Raw genomic sequence first — 17420 nt, forward strand, 5'->3', positions numbered from 1 at the left:
TGAAATTCTACAAGTTCCAAATTTCCGCCAACTGTTTGCAAATTAAATACAAATGTGAACAGCAGGAGGCTGACTTTTAAAACAGAGAAGTGTTGCCACAGATTTATAAGGTGGATCTTCTTCAAATCTCTATGTGGGCTTTCCGTCACTTTCTGCATCTAATTTAAACTCCTACCTCTGGATTTATGGTTGCCCTATGGTCTCTGCAGCATGGCACAAAGAGGAGCCTTATGGACAAATTTTGGAGGAGGTAACACAGAGAAAGTGTGAGAGACTAGGAAGTGTATAATTGGAATCATTAGTCTGGCTTAAAGAGACAGTTGAAAACTGAGTGGTGGCCTCTGCAAGTGAACAAGTCAGGCAAAACAGTAGTTCCTCTATACTTTGTAACTCAAAATTTTACCAGGCCAGGAGTGGGTCAGGACACACACCTGGCCTTCCCTGCAGCTTAGCTCTCTGTGTAACTATTAACTGTATTTATCTCTGTGTAACTAATAACTGTATTAACTAGTAACATTTAACTATTTCTTGCTTTTTATTTTTCTCTTTACTTCCTACCCTACAGTCTTTCCTAATTCACATCCTCTTTTAACACACTGCCTATGATACTATCCCAGTCTTTCCTCTGTTGTCCATAAAAATCTTCTTTACCTGATCTACTTGAGCTAGTTCTCTGTTCCTTCTTTCATTTTTTCTACCATCTTTTCCCAACTTTCTGTGTACGTACTTTTGTGGTCATTTATCTGTAGTTCCTAAAACTTCGTATTTATATCAGTTTTCTTAAGGTACTGTTCTATATTTCCATTTGCACAAGCAAGTCATGATCTGAAGTTTACTGTGTTCTCCTTCTTCTTGCTATTACTCATTCATCTGTGTCAATACAATCTTCACTTAGCTCGAAGATCACTTCATGGTTATTGTTGTAACCTTGTGAATGTAGCAAGGACATTTTTCTCTAGGTATTGTTGGTCCATAGTACAGAAAGATTATTCTTGCTGCCTTTTATGTGTGAAGATAGACCTATATTATGGAGAAAAGTTATGAAGCCATGAGATCTCATCCTAGTTTGAAGATGTATTTGCTTGTCAGATTGCAGAGGGAGAGAGTGGTTCAGAGGCTTCTGGGAATGCACTGTAGATTCCTATCAAAATTATGTACTTCCCAAAAACTTTTCAAGTCCTTGATACTATTCCTGCTTCTTCTTGAAGTTTCTTGTGGTTGGTCTGCAGACCTTACTTACAGTAACCTTTATTCAGAAAGTAACAACTAGCAACTTTTTCAGCAAGGACTGGATTTTCAGCACTGTACTTTTCAAATCAGGTCAACATCTCCTAGCAACAGTTTATGGAAACTGTGATTCTAATCTGCCATGACCAATACTGGATGGATGGATGGATGGATGGATGGATGGATGGATGGATGGATGGACGGACGGGCAGGCAGATGTACAATTTATCTAATAGATGCATTCATGCCTGCTTCTTAGTAGGGATTATGTGTGGAAAAAAGAAAGTGTGTGATGTAATGTAAAAGATTATTTGTTATCTCTGTACACCAACAAGACTCCTAGCAGTCCATGCATTTTAACATCTAGCGACTAGTTATTGAAAAGAGAAAGAACAAGAAGTCTTGGTTTATAAAACATTGGTTTCTCTGGGAGGTAAATTCCTTATAGCTGGGAATATCTGAATCTCCCTGTTTTGTCTCCTGGTTCTCACTTCAGTAGTCTCAGTCTCCAGACACATGAATGAAGCAGTTCAGGATCCTTCACCAGGTCAGGTGGTTGTAGATACTTAGCCTGTACTGGTACTGATTCTTAGATCTCAAAGCCTCCTTTACAATGTCAGAAGTACGAGATCATTTTTAGTAGTGGATGTGGGTTTGAATGAAAGCAAAAAATCTGATTTCTGGTGAGAGTAGCTTGTACTTCAGAGGTGTACATTTCCCTTTGTATTTCAGCAGGTCTTCCAGTTCTTTTACAGAAGGGGTTTTATCTGGATTAAAAACCTCTGGTAACATTCCCTTACATGCTTGGATTGGCTCTTCAGCTGTATGAAATGTGATTAAAAGAGGTTCTGCTTCAAGAATGGCTCTTGAACTTGGGCCAATCCACTTCTTCTGGCAAATCAGAGTATGAGGAATATGTGTATGTGCAAGCATGTGTGTCCTTTATTCTGCTTCTTTAAGGTCTGCCTGATTTTGGAAAAAAAAAATAACAATGAAACATACAGTAGCTAGGATTATGGAAGAACTGTCTGCTAAAGCACCATTAGTTGTATCACCAAATCTGCTCAACATTATAGCTGGTGCTTAAGGAGACATTAATTTAAGGCCAATTTAAACCCCGTTTGCTTATTTGACAGGGAAAATATATGGCATAAGGTTATAAAATGACATTTCAGAGGAAACTGAAGAAGAATTTGAATACAGGAGTGCAGCAGTCATATTGGTGATCCTTGAACTCTCAAACAAACTGTAATCTGGATTACAGTATGATCGTTAAATTTTTGAGAATTGAGTTGTCCTAAAAGAAAGTAAAACTAATTGTATCCCTGTTCATACACCCCTGTATGCTGTTAAAGACTAGTTGTGTTGTTATGCTTATTCTGCTATGCTGGAAAAATATGGATGTGTCTCATTCTCTATCTCATGCATGTGCGCGTGCACACACACATAGACACACACACACATGCACACATCCTCTCCATGAGTCTGGGAACTATGAAAACCATTTACAAGTTGTATACCTATTAGAAACACAGAAGATGGTTTTTTAAAGAGTTTGGGAACATTGGTAAATGTGTGTTAGGCATAGCCTTAAAAGATATCAGGTGTTTAAGTACCTTTTAAAAATACCTGGTCTATTGTGGCATTTTATGTGTTCATTTTGTGAGTTGGATTTTAAGGTTTTCAGACTTTCACAGTATAAATTGGCAGTGTGAGGCTGACATGGCACCTTATGCTTTTTTATTTTTAGACATATAGCTGGTCATTTTAGCTATATATTTTCCAGGCTGTTTTGGAATTCACAACTTGTAATCAGAAATACCATTGTAGGCACAGATAGAGTGTTACGTGAGATGGAATTGTATAGGTTTAGCTTGGAATGTCTTCAGGGGTGAGGGGAGGGGAAGGAAATCTTGACTCTTTTGAAGGCAAAGATAAATAATGGATCGATTCAGTCTTAGTCCAGGTCAGAGCTTCTTCCTGTTTACTCAATAACTTCTCTCTAAAATCTTGGCTTCTTTAGCCAAAGCCAAATATCCACCTCTTAAATAATTATTCTGATTTGTGACCATCCTTTTGCTTTAAATCCCTATGCCTTCTGTCAATGGTAAAACGTATGTGAGTTCCTTTGAATCCTATCAGGTAAAATTAGATTAAATAATTCAACCCACCAATGAAGGAGGCTTGAGCTATCCCTGATCAATCTTCTAAAGCAGATTAGCGCTCACATATTTTCCATTGGCAGTTACAGAAGCGTAATGAGCAACCAGAAGTAGAGCATCTTTGCTGGCACAAATAGAGCTAGTGAAGACACATCTATGATTTTAGAAATCCCCTTGATTGTGCACAAATTAAGGTCAAGAGTAGAACTCCAGTAAATTTTCAGTGATGAAGTGTGGGCCCAGCAGCTTTCTTGTATGATTCATGCAGTGCACAAATCGAAGGGAATCACTTAAACCTGTAGTGCTTCTAAGCTGAAAGCTACATATTATTCATACATAAATATCTCTTTGAATAAACCTTGCTATAGTTCACAATAAGTAAAAGACAGATATTGGATGTTTGTGCATGGCTAACAGCACTACAAGCTTCAGTGCTGGTTGCTGTAGACACATTTTATCAGAGCAGGTTAAAGGGCATATCCATTTCATTCAAGTCCAAGAGTGACAATCATTGGTTTTAGCTGAAGTAGAAGTTTAGCGCACAGACAGGTTTTCCTTTTATTATTAAAAAAAAAAAAAAAAAAAATGCTTCAGATGGAAAGCTTTTTCTTTAATGTCCTAAGAGGAGATTAATTAAAGAACTTGTCAAAATATTTGTTGAAAAAACTTCTCCCATTAAATTTTTTTGAGCTTAGGTTTTCAACACCTTCTGCAGTGTTACAGAAATGCTGCATACATTAACTTGGCATTCCCTGGTTCGTGGTGTGTGAAATTCCTCATAGAAGGGATAAAGTGAATTTTTAAGAAGTAGCTTGTCTTTATTAGAGGGACCATCATCAAAGAGCACATAGAGAGAAGCAAAGACAGAAAGCTGATACTATTTATGTTATCCACAGGGTGCCTCTCAGCCTTATTCACATCACCAAGTAATTTACTTCCCAGTAAGTTGAGTTTGCTTCACAACAAAGCTGAGTTAATCGCATATGTTACTGGAGAATAAAAATCTTGTTGAATAAAAAAATCAGAATTTGCTCCAAAGTAATAATTATGAAGTGCTATGTAAGTACAATGTTATGAGGTTGGTGAGTGGGAAGAGTAGGATCAGATCTCTCTAATTTTCTAGCTTTGCCATAAGTTCTCCTGGAGGACTTTTTGTTCAGTTGATTGCTTACTAGAAATTATTCATGTGTCATTGTTACACAGTCCAGAAGGATGATACTCCTGAAATTCAATATTAGGACAGGCTCTTTGACAATGAGGGTGGAGCAGCCCTGGAACTGGTTACCCCAAAAAGTTGTGGGTAATGAACTTTTGATTAGTTAATAACTAATTGCACAACTAATTCAGGTGGAATCTCCATCCATCAATATTGTCAAAACTTAACTAGAAAAAGCCATGACTGATCTGATCAAATGCTGGTGATAGCAGGAGGTGGTACTGGGTGATCTCTGTGCTAAACAGCATTTCTGAGACTGTGTTAAGTCTCACAGTCAAAGAACACAAAGTGGGAAGGGAAGAAATTCGGAGGGGAAAACTTTGAAGGAAGTTTCAAGAAATTTTTCTTTTAATCTGTTTATTTTTTGTCAAGTGGTAATGACAATGCTGAAAAAAGGAATCAGGCCTTGATTGTACAATTCGTCCTGAGTGGTTGAACCCTGCACAGAGGCAGGGATACACTGTCCTCAGTCAAATATCCTGTGAGACTAGAGGGCTTCCTATGTCACCCATCTGTTTAGTTAACTACTCAAGGAGCAGGAAAAATATAATCTGTGAGAGTCCTTCTTATTTATTTATATTCCATTTTACTTAGTTAAATGTAAATAATAACTTTTCAATTTTTTTCATGTCCCTGCCATCAGTGCCCTATCACACTGCTAATATAGTAAATATGTTTCGGCTTTTCTAAACCAATTCAATGGGAATGCAAACAGACACCTATCATGCTCCTCCTGTACACTGTTATAAGAGTGCCTTTTTACAAAAATATTAGACAAGTATAAGGACAAAACACATCACACATAAATTTGACTGCAGATTGATAGTCACTTTGTACATTGTCTGGGCTGCACAGATTTCCTTCCCACCAGTAAGCAACCATATTCTCCTAATCCCCATGTAGAGAACTGAGAACATCTAATCAGTAATACAGCCTTCTTGGCTTTCCTCTAACATAGATGTCATTCATCACCAGATATGCCACCTCCAGGGAATTCTGAATGAATGGAAAGGACAAAGCAAATCCAGTCAAGACCCTCCTGGAGCCTACCTCTTTTGAATCATATCTGTTGATTAATATTTCAATCAATTAGTTGGCAGTTTATTTTGTCTACATTTTTTACAACCCCTACTGAGTTTTAGCTGGATGCCCTGATCTGTCAGCAAGGACCAACTCAGTTAACCTAATTCAGAGCTACTGTAGGTTTCTAGAACTGAGTAACCACCACAATGGAGTCCGTCCCCCCCCTTGCAAAGAAGGGAGGGGAGAGGACAGCATCTGGGAGATCTCACTGGCTGCTTAGAACAGGTTTTTGTCTTGAGCCTTAAGACTAGCTTACTGATATACCCTTACTGGTAACATCTTTTTACCTTATCATCACAGCTGTGGCTCAAAGCTGTGTGTGACGTGTTTAAGAAGGGCAATCTGGTTTGTTCATTTGCCCTCATCAATACAAAAAGGTATGTTTAGGTGGAACTGGAGAATTAAAGATAGCAACCCATGTTCTTCAGAGTTCTTCAGACTTCTTCACTCTCTCTTGTCCATTGATGAAATCCAAGCATTCATTCATTTGTACTTTTGTGATATTATTAACCTTTCTTTAAAAATATATTATAAACCTCTGCAGAATCGCAACGTTCATTAGATTCCTTTTGTAGAAGTGTGAGTACGAAAGTTACTATTCTGAATGGTCATTTTCTGGAGCATATTGATTTGTTGCATTTCTTCCTGAACTTGAGACTGTAGACTATCGATACAGTAAGACAAACCAGTTTTATGGTTTCTACTATTCCTTTTTCCTTCCTATGGTCAAATCTGAATAATGCAGTGGTATACATAGATGACATGGATCACATTTCTACTGCATGGTGATCCATAATAATTATTAATAGAAAAAATGATCCAGAAACCTTATTAGTGTTATTAGAAATAGAGTATAAAGAGCTGAGGCAATGGTAATTTATTGGAAAATGCTTGTGGTTATTTTGTGGAGAATTGAGCTTATAATTTCCTCAAAAAATTAACAAGTTTTGGTTTCACCCTATGTGAAACAAAAATGAGTGCCAGCTCTCTGAACTGCAGTAAATGAGTCTCTGCCTATTAGATAACTGAGAGGTTATGTTGTCGCTTTTGTACTAGCAAAAAAGTCTGTACTGAAAGTCTGCAGAGGATTTAGACCACTTTGTTGTGCTTACATGGCTGAAGGTGGCCTTTAGTATATGAATGGCTTCAGGCTATGACTTCCAAGAGTACAGTGACAGTGACAACGCAGATTTTGGAGACTTAGCAATGACTAACAACTGCAGTTCATCAAAATGACTAAATTCTTATACTTCTTTTTAGTCTTCACTGCAGGTTTAACTTTAGAGAGTTAGTTCTCTTAAGTTCATCCAACTTGACAGAGACTAAAACCAAAATATAACATTCATGTTTGACCATGTGTCACACTAAAATTTCCAAGAATAATGTAAATGTCTCTGTGATTTGTTTCACAGAATTAATTGTAGGGAAACTTTATTACAAGGTCAAATACAAATTACTTCTGGGTACAAGACAAAGTTGAGATGATCATAACTGGAGGCAAAATCATGATAACATGCACATTAAGATTTTCTCTCTGTAGGCACAGAGCTGGATTTACTAGGAGAGCATCAACTCCAGATATCATTGACAAATACAGCATGGTGCAGTCACTTGGCCTCAGATTGGCACCATATATCTGCATGACACAGGAATAAAGTACTGTACAGTACTTATGCTTACAATAAAGACTTACAGCAATGTCAGATGCTTAAAGGTTAAAACAAAGGACATGTATACTTGCAAACAATCATATTATGCAAGTTTATGAACAAAATAAGCAACATGCAGATTTTTTTGATATTCTGCTTATTTGTCCTTGTAACTTACATACTTATTAAATATCGCATATCAAGGGCTTCAGGAAAATAACCCCAAAATTCAAATTTTCAAGGTCACTGGAAAAGAAACAAAACTATAAATCAATGTATACAGATAATTACGTCCCAAATCTCATCTGCATGACTGTAAAGTAGTATGTCAAAAGGCAAAATTTTATAAGAAGCAAAAACTCTTTAGTCAAGGTGTAAAACCGTAACTTTTATTCTTCTTTTTCTGAAAAATGAATTATTCAAAAGATTGTTAATCAGAATTTTAAAGTGAAGTTAGAAAATAATTGTGACCTACAATAAGGCTCAAAATCCTGGTGCATTTTGGTAAGGAACACAGAAATATTTCCTCCACTACAGCAGCCTTCTGATGTGATATGATCTTACAAACAAAGGATTTTTTAGTAACTTTAAATATAGAATTTAAGAAGCAAAAGATTTGTCAGGCAAATCCATAGTACACCGACATCTTTTCCTTCATTTATTATGATGCTTTAGCTTAATTGAAATAAAAATTGTGTGTGTGTGTTACAGTTAAAATTACAATTGATCTTCATGATAATGAGTGAGAACTGTATTATGCAAGTGTGCTTTTATATGGTATCTGTTCATTCTCTTTTGCTCTGAAGTTGAGAACCATGCCCAAACTTAGTAAAGGTCCCAAATCAAACTGTTTTCCATTCACATCTTAAGAGAAATGTTATCAGTAATATTGTCATCAACTCTTTAGTTTACATTGCAGTAAAAACAAGCCTCAGGAGGTATGTTAGATTGTAAACAGTTCTACTTTGGGGTAATTCCTACTGGAATCTGCTTTTTTCCGGTAGGATCTACGTCCTAAGGATATAATGTTCACTTCCAGTGAAGTCAGTGGAATGATTCAATTTTGGTCTCTTATGGAAAACTGCTGTTAACAGATAATTCATTTTATTACTTTGTATAGCAGTAGCCAAATTTGCATCAACAAAATTATTCTACTTTAGTTGCTAGCAGAGGATTATTGTGTCTGCCCATGAAAACATAAGGGCCTCACAATATTTTGAAAATTAAATCACCATTCTTAAAAGGTTCATAGATTTTATTGTAGAGTTCATACCATTCATTATTTACCAAAATCTTAGTCTTCAGTGCAAAAAAGGATCGCTTTCTTTTCAAACACCTGCAGTGCATGCAGACTAAATAGGAACATGACATGCTCCAAAGCACAAAATAAATATTCACTTGAGCAGAAGATAGTAGTTTTGAGAAAGTGGTAGTTTAAGCTGCTAGAAGTCATCTCACTCATGTACTGGGGTAGCTCATCTTGATTTTGGATGACCTTTTAGATGAGTGAGACTAATTTTCAGTTCATTGAAAAATTAATATTTGACATTACCATGTTAATCTCAGAGCTGACTTCTCCACACTCCAAAATTAATCCTAAAATGATCATAGCAACAAGTCTTTGTGAAATAAGATGATAAAGGCAATCTGCACAATATATAATTCCAGTTGGATATTATGAATATTTAGTTCAACAGCCTGTGAATTTATCTTTCCTAATGAGGATGGTCTGCATCCTCTTGGAGCATAACTGTGAACCCCAAGATTGCTGGATTATTCATTGGTCTTTAATGATCTTTCTTTCTCCTGGAAGCTTTTCCTTGACAAAGTTGGTTGTAGACCAGCAAAACTGATCTTCCTGCCAAATCAGGAAGTACTTTGATAATATCATTTGAAGGGATACTCCAGATGGAGGGGAATCATCAGGAACTACTTCCATCAGTCATTTCAGAGAGAAAGACGGGAAATGTGAAAAACAGACTACAAGTCTGACAAGTTATTCTGTGTTTGAGGAGTCATGTGCTTAAGGGAGGGACAAAGAAGATCAGAAAGGATCAAGGAGCTCCATAAAGCTCTCATATAAGACTGAAGGAAGTACAAACCTTGTGGGGAAACTGAGACAAAGAAGTTCATTCTATTATTTGGTTTGTTAAGATCTGCTTATCTTTAGTACTTTCCAAAGTAAAGAACATAGTCTCGACTCATTTTACTATATCAACATGCCTGAAATGGGAGTCCAATCTCCCAATAATTAGCAGGGCACTGTGAAAAAAATACTAATGCCACATCAGTCTGGTCTTTGATAAACTGAAGTGTCCACTCATAAGACTCATCTTAGTAAATAAATTGTCTAGGGACAATATTCTTAGAATGTAGTCACCTCACATATGTAGTCACATTTAAGTGAAGAGAATCTAGTCCTCACCGTTTCATAATTCCTGTTTTTGAAATCTGTGTGCTATGTATTTATTTCAGTTGCCACATATCTAGACCAGCACATGGTAAGCTACCATCTCTTTGGATAATACTTTTTGGAAAGGGTGTAAAGAAATATGACTCCATGTTGAGATCTGCAACTCTGCAGCCTGTTTTTTGGTAGTATGCACCGGTTGCCAAGAGTGAGATCTTCCTTTGTCCCCGTACATACTATCACTCAAATTTACTCTTGCAGGCTGGTGGGAAACATACTACAATTTCTAAAAACCCCCAAATTCTATTGGATTGCAGACATCCTAAGAGCTATTTTTGTTAGTGTTCCTCAGTATGAATTCACTTAGTAGTGAATGTAGTATTTGGTCTCATTACTTTGGGAATCACCTTTACGACTAGAGTTAATGAAGTGAAAACAAGTTTTATTTTAATGAAGGAAAGGGTTAAAAACTTGATTACAAACTTGGAAAGGAAATTACATAAGGAAATACAAAACAATGGCAAATAAATCTCTGTCATTCTTAACACTGAAACATTTTCTTAGATATTCCAAAGTAGGAGCTTCACTGGTCTGCCAAATTATTCCTTCCCTCCTTTCAACTCTTTCAGGCCTGCATAGCTCTTTTTCCCAGTTTTGGTTTTTTGGTTTTGTGGTTGTTTTTCCTTTTTTTTCCTTTTTCCTTCACATTGGGATCTACCTACCTTTCACTCCTCTTACTTCTCTCAGAACAACCCTGATCCTTTTCTGAGGAAGGGTTCAGCTTCTGTAACAGAGAGATCTTTACCAAATCAGGCCCTTGATTTTTGGACTGAAGTTTCTCTTTTTTACTATGAACTTTTAATATAAAAGCAGCCTTCAATTCCTGGCCACCGGACCAAGGTGGAATGTAGATCTAAGGTTCATTTCAGTGCTGTATAAATTCACATTATTCACCTAAAAAACTCTCCAGTGTGAATGTAATTTATATTCATCATCATGTTTTAAAACAAGACACATTAAGTGCCTTGGGTTTTCTTTTTATTTTATTCTTCTACCCTTTACACACTGTTTTTCTGAGCATCTAAATGAATAAATTAATGAAAAATCATGTAGGAGTGGACTTTAAATATTAATATATTTTCTGGTTATCATAAGCAAATAGAGACATGATAGAATTATACCTATGATCTATAGTAGAGAAAACATTCTATCTGCCATTTTACAGAATATATTCAGTGTTTAGTAATTGAGACACTTAGGTAAAGGCAAATTCCTTGATCTCACCTGAGAACCAGTAAAATGTAAGATATTACAAAGTGACTTAAAAGAGGTGTTTATATCCTACATTTTAACTTTGTAGGGATTTATTTGATTGAAAAGAAGCATTCTACTGAAACTGCAGCTACACTTTGATATTGGAGATTTTGCTATTTGTCTTTTTTATTAATGGAGAATGTGTTATGAGCAGAAAAAGCTGATTCACAATATGCAAAAATTGTATGTAATAAGAATATGGTATGCAATTTAATTCTAAAATTTTACTAAATAAATAAAATCACTTGAAAAGCAATTGTTGGTTTGTGAATATCTATGGAAAACTTCTCCAAGAGTACAGTGACTGTGATTTGTTTGGAATCAAATAAGACAAAGTTTCAGGATTTCTCTTTCACGAATTTTTAAGCCCCAAATTTGAAAACTCTGAAATTTGAAAATTGGTCTTTGGCCTTAAAGCTGTCCAGTTAGCAGATTTTCTCCAGAGTGTTTGTTCCTGAGTAACCCACAAAACAACTAAGAGATAAGATAGGTTACTCCTGTCATGCTCTCCATGCCTGGAAATGGAAAAAACAACCCCAATCATCTTATCTAAAACAGTTGATTCTAAAACTGGATTATTTTTCCTAATCTTCAAAGATGAAATATTTTAAAAAGCAGCCAGGACCTCTGCAGACATACTAGAAGCAAAATTATTTTTGTTCCATATTCCGGGGGTAATGACTTCTAACAGCTTTCTGATTCCCAAAGGATGCGTGTCTTCTGCTCAATTTATCACCATGTAGTACCTTTGACTGCAGCAGCTCTGGCTGACTTGGTTGATAGTTTTTTGAGCCTCTTTAGCTTATTAAACCCACAAAAAAAATCAATAATTTAAAAAAAAAATTAAACATTTTCACCTGCTCATAATACACTGTGTAATCACACAATAATAGCTTACTAAAGCAGTTATCAGTATGGATGTGGCTCTGTAGAGTTTGACAAATTTATCCAAGGTGGTACCCCATAGGTAAAATGAAGGCTAATTTCAAAGCATTTATAAAACCCAGACTCTGACAAAAAAAATTTTCAACAGCCAGAACCAATGAAACTGTGAATCTGTACTACTTGAGTCATCTTCCTTTTCATTCCAGAAATCAAAAGAAACAGCAGCACAAAATGACAGTCAGTTTCTCAGAAGCACAAGGGTATTTTTAAAAAGGAACTTCAAGTTTTCCATGGTTTAAGCCTCGTCAGAGTCTCTCTGAGAAGGGTACTTCATGTTCTATTTCAGCACATCCATTGGAAGGAATCAGGTAGAGAGAGACATAATAATACCACAAAAATCAGATTGTGTAATACATATTAACACAAAAAATCACGTAAATTTCATCAGAACTATTAAAAGATCTGGATTAAATTTCATTTTGTAAGAATTTAATTATTCCAAACTATACTTTAAGGTTATTTCATTACAACTGTAGACAAACTCAAACCTACGTATCTAAAATCTCCCCTCTGTTACTGAATTTAAAAAGATGTGTTTAAGAAATGACAAAGTAGATGTTGTCCTGATGTTTCTGACATAGCATTTATTACATTGCTGCACTGTGAGAAACATGTATGTATTTAAATTTCAGCGATTAACTTTCTTTGCAGTGGAAAGAGTATAACATGTCTTAGAATAATTTTGAAAAAATTTTTATAGACTATATTCCCTTCCTAATCTCAGAATCTCAATCCCATAGTCCTACACTTTGTTATCTGACTGCGTTCTTTCTTTGAATATTTTCTAAGCAGAAAATAAATCTTCACCTTCTTGAGATAGGACATTAGTTTTTTAATTTTCAAATATGCATCTCCGAGCTGTTTTAACTTTCTAAAATACCTGGATTAGGGAATCAAGCAAAACTGGGATTGTTTCCAGAGTCCTAGATATGACTATTAATGAAAATTTTGAAAAAAAAAACCCCAACAGATTGTGCATAGGTGTTGTGATGTCTTTTGGAAAGATTATGCTGTAAGAAGCAACAATGAAAAAGCAAGGGAAAAAAAAAAAAAAGGTATTGTAACATTTCTCAGCTTCTTGAATTTCCTTTAAAAGATAAAACTGTGGGCCATGGGTTTTTATAAGGCCAGATTTCTTGAAGTTTTGAAAGGGATCTGATATTTGATTATTAGTTAAATTGAACTTGATTTTTTTTGGTTTTTATAACAGTGAGCTTCCATTCACATTTTTTCTGTTCATATTATCCTGATGCATTAAGTTGTGCAACAATCTGTATTTTTTCATTTGTGTTCTGTTGTTCAGGTCCTGAACCACCAAGAATACAGTCATTGTTCTTACACTATATGTATATTTTCCTTATTGTTCTCATTTACTGAATAGCAATGTAATTTGAAATTGAAACTTTTCCAGTTTGTAGGAGTAATAAACTACTGGAGATGGGTGGATTCATTTTATTAGGTACAATGACTTGTTTTACTTAAGCTGTGATACCATTCTACATTTTTTGTCTTCTGAACACTTAACCAGTCTTAAGCCAACAGAACTCCTGCATCTACTTCCAGATCTGATCAAACACCAGATTACTTTATTTTGTCAGTTATGGCAGGAGTAACATAGACTAATACGGCCAAATTCTTTGCTGGCTTAAGACTGCTAGCTCACTGGAATTATTCTAGCACATAAATTGTCTCACAACTATTTAAAGGAAAAATAACGAGGTATTACTACTATCAAATCCTTCAGCCTTGCATCTATAATTTAAGTATGTATTATAGTCCAGTAGATAATGTGGGATACACTGATAGACAACATCAGACTCCAGAAAATAAAGCTAGAACATTATTAACTAACATTATATTTTCTTTGTCTATGCCTTTTCAAGGGCTGACATGTAATATAAAATCCCAGCCCCACAAGTGTGTTTTCTTAAGGGCTAGGTTATGGGGTTTTTTAAACACATAATTTCTCTTGTATATATTAAATGATTGTTGTTTTAGAGCCATCATGATCTGACACTGACTACAGCCTAGAGTTGTAATCCTCACTTTGCAAGATGGGAGATGACCTTCAATCTCTGCAGTCACAGCCACATCTTGTCAGGTATGCAATACTTACCTTCTTCCTGGAGATGAAGAATACAATAGTTAACAATAGAAAGCACTATACAGCAATGTCCCCAATATCTTACTTTTCAGGAAACCATGGAAAACACTCAGATTTGTAAGTAATTTGATTGTGTTCACCAAGCTCTTGTGACAGTTACTTTCACATGGAATACCTCAGTGCATAGTGCAGGATATCAGCTCTTCTGACCTGAAGGCATAAAAGTAACAGGAGTAAAACAGCTTTAATGAATGGACTCCTGCAGCAATAGGTCTACCATCTAAAAAGAGTGAAAAAAAACTTGTTAGTGCTTAACAAGCTCTGAAAACACTTTGGGTTTTTTGCTTCAGTGTTTTCTTTTTCTTTTCATTTCTTATAAGTAAAAATGTCTTGTAGTGGCTGTCCTAATGAGTATTTCTAGGGAAACTGTACTTTTTCTTCTTTGAAAAAGGTGAGACAGGGGGAAGTAGGGTAGAAAGGAAACAGACTGATTTCACAGGGAAACGTGTTTCTTTCAAAAAGAATGTTTTAATTCTATTTTGAAAATGGTTAATTGAAGTTGTAAATTTGCTACACAGTTTGGCCATCAAGGCATACTGGTAAGAACACTAAGGGTTTGGGGGATCCAGTGATCGTTGAGGGAGTATGTATTGTGGCCAAAAACAATGGATGTTGCACATCTGTGCAGAGGGTGCTTACTTTCATCTGGAAAACAGAAAGACCCATCCAGTGCTTAGTGAAATCAGTGGAAATCTTCCAGATGGCTCTAATGAGAATTGCACTGGATCCCTAGGCTTCATTAAAATTACTGTAGACGTAAAGAGAAACTATAATCGAGACAGTCTTTTCAAAAGCAATTTTGAGTACTTTACCTGCTAAAGAAACTGAGAAAGAAGAATAAAGGACAGCATAACCCAAAATCTAAAGTAGCTCTAAATTTTTCTTTTTTTTTTTCCCTGTAGAAAATAGTACAAGAAAAGATGCCTAATGCACCTGTATGTTGAACTGAAGAGCTATACATATTTTCCTGTTTTCCCATCAAGTTGACACAAGATATGAAGACTTAGGACACGCGTTATGCTCTTGTCATGGAAAAAAAAATCTTTCATAGAATATGGAAGGAAAATTACTGTTTGAGATATTCTAAGAAAATAAGTCCAGCAATAATTCAGAAAATTCCCATTATCCTTTGAAAGTGTCCTTACATTCCCGTTTATAAGAAAATGTGATCTCAGGTTCCATTCCTCTTTTGGTTCAGGACAGAACTGTGCTTAAAGTTTCTATCTGAAAAGAAGTGTAAATAAATAAATAAATAAATAAATAAATAAAATCAAAACAATATAAGTGTTTGAAAATTAAAATTGCTTTCATGTCAAACAAAGTATAAAATATGAAAGGGCCAAATTTCTGTTTCAATTGTTAAGGAACTGCTGCTGCATGGTGTGTAAGAAAAAATCAGAACCCCAAATGACAATCTCCTGATAATTACTTTTAAGAATATTAGAGAGATTTATTCACAGACTTTTAGAAGTTTTGCTGTTTCCAGCAAGGGAGTTAAGGGTCTATGATGGTTGTTTGTCCTGTAACTAGCTAGGTGAGTCTTGTGACACAGTTACTCCATGTGAATATGACTGTACTTCCACAAATATAAATAACTTTTTAATTAATTTTTGGCAGTATGTAAGTATATTTGTAACCTCAGTATTTACAGCAACTATGCTCTGACAGAGTAAAGAAAATTCATTTAAGGGACATTGCAAGATTAGCTCTTTTATGTACCTTTTTGGAATACTTTTTTCTTAATACTTCTGCAGTCACACAGAATTTGGATATTACATCCATCCACACCAACCTACTGCTCAGCACCCTCTTCTCAGATGATAAGAATAGTGCAGATATCTAACTCCCTGGGTATTCTGTCTTCTGCAACATGTTTGCTAATCCATGTCTATAATCTGATTTTGGATGCCATGGCCTGCAAGTCACCTGTTCACATATAGTAAAAGCAGAGATACATACCTTACAGTCTATCAAATGCAATGACCTTCAATTTACATAATAAAAAGTGTGTGTTCCAGACAAAGTAGAAAAACACCATAACACCATTCCCTGACTTGCTTTCCTGTTCTTTAGGAGTTATGGCTGCCTATCCTTCTAAATCAGGCTCCTTTTTTTTTTTTTTTTTTTGTATTGTGTAAACTTCTCTTGTTGGCAACCTGAGTCCTTGACTGTTGCCACAAGCAAAGACACTCTTCTCATATTTGATTCTTTATATCTTCTCTTGTGAGTTGCTGCTGAGTCTTTAGGTTTTCTTGTTTCTTAAGACACAGCAGATATTGCTTGATCATTTTATTTTGCTTGTGAAAAATATTTGTCTCCTTCATACTACAGTTCCTAAAGAGAAGTTAAAAGAAATCAGTACCAGTTAGTTCTCTTCAGACATCCCTGTACAAATAGAAAAATACCAGGACTACTGTTTCTGAGACACAAAGACACAGCAAATGTTGGATGCTATAAGCACAGAGATGTCTGGAACTACAGGACTTTCCAAAAATTAGCAAAATTAATAAATTGCAAGTGGGGTTCCCCAAGTTATTTAATTACGTTTTATCTTACTTTGTCATATATCTAAAGTTAAAGATTTTATATTTAAGCCTTGAAGAAGCAATATGTTTAATGTTTCTCATAAGTGATCTACTTGTCAAATTACAAGTTAAATGAGACATGAAAATTCCTTATCCTCACTAATACGGCTTTTTTTGTTGCTCAGGATTACAAATCTTAAAGATTTGGAGCTACAGTGGTCCAGTATATTATGAGCTGACCCTCTTTAATCTAGCAACATTATTTTAGTAACAGCAATTTTTCACTTAAAAATTATTCTTGATATTGTAAAGGATGATGTGACATACTCATTTTATATTGAACTTGTTCCTGCCATTTGTTTTTTATGTCCTTTGTATAGTTAGTTATCTGGCTGCTTGGGATGTCAAGATAAGTGAATAACATAATTTCAAAGATGTGCACTCAATTTGACACACCAAGGGCCAGGAACACTATGAACACAAATATTCTTATCAAGAAGTTATTGTGCCTTCATTGGCATTCTAAGTAAATACAGAAGGAAAAATTGCTTCTCAACAACAGAGCTGTTTAGAAGGAGTCTAGTAACTAGCTGCTAGGTCAGGAAAAAGGGAAAGAAGTGGTAATGCAGGTTGTTTGCTCCATTGTTTTAAAGAACATCCAAGCCCTACTTCATGCTTAAGTCTGTCAAAATCTGCCTTTTGATACCAGTTGGCAGATCTTCAGA

The sequence above is a fragment of the Strix uralensis genome, chromosome Z (genome assembly GCF_047716275.1).
Source record: "Strix uralensis isolate ZFMK-TIS-50842 chromosome Z, bStrUra1, whole genome shotgun sequence".
Classification (NCBI taxonomy): domain Eukaryota; kingdom Metazoa; phylum Chordata; class Aves; order Strigiformes; family Strigidae; genus Strix; species Strix uralensis.